A 4,628-nucleotide genomic window follows, 5' to 3' on the forward strand; every position below is an offset into this window, starting at 1 on the left:
TTTGTCTACACGATGGACTGCCATTTCTCGTTCCATTACATTACTCACTTCTCTTCCCACGCGCGAACAAACGACCGTGAACCGAACGTGAGATGAACACACATTTCCTTTTTCTTTCTACACTACCAGTCCCGCAACAAACGATGATTCCACCCGAACGCGGACATGAACACGTGTTATATCTAAAACATTCATTCTTTCAACAGTAAATAAACGACACGTTTATCTTATCCATCAATTGAGTTTTTGTTTCCTTCATTCCATTCATTTCATTATTTTTCTTTTGTAACGGGATTAGGATTTATATGTCCTAGTCTTCTACATATCAAGCAAAACCCAACCCCTGTCCCATCGACAAAATTTTGCATTTCTCTGCCTATTTTACAAATATTTTAATGGAAAGTGCTCTGATGAACTCAAAGATCTTGACCCCCCCCTCAACGTAATTACCCCGACAAACTCAACAAGCAGCAAAATCCCACCCCTACACAGTAGAAATCGCTAGATGCCGGAAAGCCGTGTACTCTAATAATATCTTCGTACGAACTGGTAGACTTTGGAATTCCCTCCTGATTTCCTGCTCTCCTGGCTGTACTGACATGCAGAAGTTTAAGTTTAATGTGAACAGACATCTTGCTGCTCAACTCCTTACATATGCCCCAATCGTAGCATCCAACAGCCAAGTGGCACTGTGCATCGTTTGGGGTGAAATAGGAATATAAAAAAAAGTTAGAAAAAAAAAAAAGAAATAAGTCGTTGATTTTGTGAAAAGAAAAGTTTTATAAAATCTTTTCTAAAAAAAACGAGAAAAAGAACGAAATGAAAACAAACGTTCAATGTAGAAAAAAGAAAGGAAACGTGAAAATAATGTTAAGAAAATAATTTGGTGTGTGTGTGCGTGTGTGTGTGGGGGGTGATTGGTTTGTATGAAACGAAAAATGTAAGGGGAGAGTGAAAGAAGGGAAGGAAAGCAGGTGGACTGAATAAGGGGGTAGGGTTGGGTGTGTATGTGGGGGGGGAATAATTATGAGGAACCGTGTTGACATGATTTGGCAAATCAGAAAAGAAAGAATTGAGAATGGCACGAGAATGATGGCAAGCATAAGGAAGAAAAAAGAGGATGAGAAGAAAGAGGAGGAGGAGGAGGAGGAGGAGGAGGACAGCGATAAAGAAGAAGAAAAAGAACAAAAACAGTGAGAATGGGAATAGGAGGAGGAAGGGGGAATGGAAAGGGAGGAGGAGGGAAGAGAAAAAGGATAACAACCAAAACAAAAACGAGAAGAAGAAGAAGAAGAAGAAGAAGAAGAAGAAAGAAGAAGAAGAAGAAGAAGAAGAAGAAAAAACAACAAGGAGAAGTAGAAGAGGAAGAACAAGAACAAGAAGAAAAGAAAGATGAGGAGAATATTAATGTGAAGAAGAAGAAGAAGAAGAAGCAGAAGAAGAAGAAGAAGAAGAAGAAGAAGAAGAGGAATAATAATATGAAGAATTATTTTCCCCCCTCAGCTCCCTTAAAAAAAAAGCTGTCGTCAACATGTCTGGCGCCAAATAGTCGAAGGGTCAAAGAGGATGGAAAGATCGAGGAGAGAAAGCACTATCCAGACCGCCACTGGATGAGTGCGAAGAGGACTGAAACCTTGGGGAGGTTTATTGTCACTTAAATTCCAATGAAGACCAATGACTGCTACCAATGAGAAATCAATGATAAACGGATGTTGCGATAACGCACATTAATTTGCAATTCTATCAAAAGAGGTGGAGAGTACTGGAAATCTGCAGATTTGTTGTCACTCAGACTCCAGGGAACACCACAGGTTGTTCTCAAAAAGAAATTTTTGATGATGGCCTGTGTGAAAACTCCTAGTGAATAACAATAAGAAGAAGAAGAAGAAGAAGAAGAGCCATCTACATCATCATCATCATCATCATCATCATCATCATCATCATCATCATATTGGAGAAGGAATCCCTGAATCAGATTGATGGTGTCAGACGAAAAGTAAATGGCGCCGAGATACTGAAAAAAAATTATGTGAAACGAAAAAAAATAAAAATAGACGCAGCTGTTTTTTTTTTGTTTTTTTTTTTAAACAGATGACAACTTGGGCGCCATTGTAACTGAGAATGGCCCAAGGCTGAAACAAGTGTGAATGGACTCTGAAAATGTACAGATATAAATAGAATCACCTCGCGCACGCACGCACACACACACACACACACACACACACACACACACACACACAACACATTATATATGTATGTGTGTGTGTGTGTGTGTGTGTGTGTATGTAAATATGTTAATATATATGAATAAAAAAATCAATACGAAAAATCTATAAATGTTTATTTCTTTTCTGTATTTATTTCCTATGTGTTGACGTGTAGGAATACAAAAAGTCTTTTGAAAAAAAACAAGAATGTTTCTTTCAAAGCACATTTTTTCGACCGATCGTTCGGTCTTCTTCAGTGTGAATGATGGAAACATGAGTGTAGGGTAGGCAGGGTAAGCACCAGGAGGGGCACATGTATAGCCAATAAGGTTAAGATTTATATGAATATGACCTTTCCAACATTTTTGACTTGGAATGGTCAGCAACTTGTGTGATCTCTATTCAAAACTAAGTCTTTCATAAAACTTTGAATTGAACACCCACGCATCCCACGAACACACTCGCATATGTGAACATACATGCATAGACACCACACTACCACATATGCTTCTACACGTACCCATACATATACTGGATACGTAAAAAAAGGCTTCCTTCAGTCTTGACAGACTATGGATACCCACTGTAAGGGTGCCTGCGCGTGAAATTTGTGTGGCAAGAGTTGCGCAATCTTCAACCACGCCTCTCCTGAGTCAACATTGTTGCATACCAGTGGAAAGTTGAGGTACAAGACGACTGGAAACAATGCCGAGATGAGCGGAGAGCACATACAGCGCCTAGAATTCCCAAATGGTCACCCATCTGGTACTAGCCAGGCTCAACGTTGCTTAACTTCGGTGATCTGACGAGAACCGGTGTGTCAACGTGATTATGCCGTATATGCAGGAACATCCACGCATCCCACGAACACACTCGCATATGCGAACATACATGCATATACACACACGTTTATAGACGTAAGTACATATACACCTGGAGATTGGTAAGTAGACGGTAAGCTAAGTGGAATCTTCTCGCCAAAATATTAGATTTTTTTTTATGGTCCTAGGTGCGAGACGGGGTGAAAGGACACGATGTTTGTCTGGATTGTCCACACATACACACACACATACACACAGACACACACACAGATAGAAATATACTTATACTACCTCAAACATGCTAGAATAGTATAACTGTTGTATGTGCTCATATCACTCGCCATATTTTCTTGAATATGCATTTCAAAATTCATAGTGATACGTTCATTAATTTATGAAATGACGATACATACATGCATACATACACACGCACTGGACAATGTCAAAACATTGTTAATTCACTGCCCGCATAGCAAAAGCCGAATAGCGTAATGGTTAGAAGCTCCGACTGTCGTTTGGGCGGCCGGGTTTCGATCCTGGTTTGAGGTAGTTGTTTGTCTAGCCGCACTGATGAGCTGTGAAACGGCGAAACAATACTGTATGTGGGTGACTATATATATATATATATATATATATATATATATATATATATAGTCATCCACATGCATTCTAAGTCAATATATATATACATATATATATATATATATATATATATATATATATATATATATATATATACGAGCAAACAGTTAATAAAACATGTTAAAAAACACTTTGAAATGAGTTAAAAACATATTTAATCTGAAAAGGAAACACTAGATAAGTGGATAGTCCTTAATCCGCGGAGTTTCGAGGAAATACTTTCCTTCTCATCAGAGGGTAGGAATTAGCAAAATGCGGGATCGGATTTTGCATGCAAAAGTATTTGATGAAACAACAAGTAAGTCAAAGATCTTACTTGATAACAGAAAAAAGTGAAGTAGAGGGAATATGGTGAAGAAAAAAGGTGATTACACATGAATGGATAGTCTGGTGGAAGATAAATAATCCAGTGACGGTAAAATCCAAATATATAACTTCAAGAGAGTTAACTGAATTTCCATTTGCACAAGTAAAATCCAAAGAAACCCCGTAATTGGATGGTACATAATAATCCAAATGCAGAAATCCATGGAATAATTCACAAAAATGTGTACAAGGGAAAAAAGGAAAAAATTCCAATGATAATAAATTTCTAATAAAAGAAAAATAAGATATGCTGCCGAGACATATATATATATATATATATATATATATATATATATATATATATATATATATATAATAAAATAAATAAAAATTTATCTTTTTTTCTACATACTTTCTTAATACATTATAACTTAATAATCCTTATTTTAATTATTTATTTCTTCTTTGTTTGGCCGGTTTTTTATCTGCAATTTCCGTTTTAGTGTTTAAATATTCCTACTTATAAAATATATCAATCTACCTACACATTCATATCCTGTATGTATATTTACTTATATTTTACTATATGCATTTACTTACATATTACTTGCTTTATCTGGAATTTGCAGATACCGGCCATCCTCTCCCCTTG

The 4,628-nt window shown here is 36.8% G+C and overlaps 1 pseudogene; it reads right to left on the reverse strand.

Moving 5' to 3' along the window:
• Positions 1-2,932: 2,932 nt before the first annotated feature.
• On the reverse strand, positions 2,933-3,049 carry LOC145260132 (5S ribosomal RNA; annotated as a pseudogene).
• Positions 3,050-4,628: the final 1,579 nt, after the last annotated feature.

Source organism: Euprymna scolopes, chromosome 35 (genome assembly GCF_053919585.1).
Source record: "Euprymna scolopes isolate OS-2025 chromosome 35, ASM5391958v1, whole genome shotgun sequence".
Taxonomy (NCBI): Eukaryota; Metazoa; Mollusca; class Cephalopoda; order Sepiida; family Sepiolidae; genus Euprymna; species Euprymna scolopes.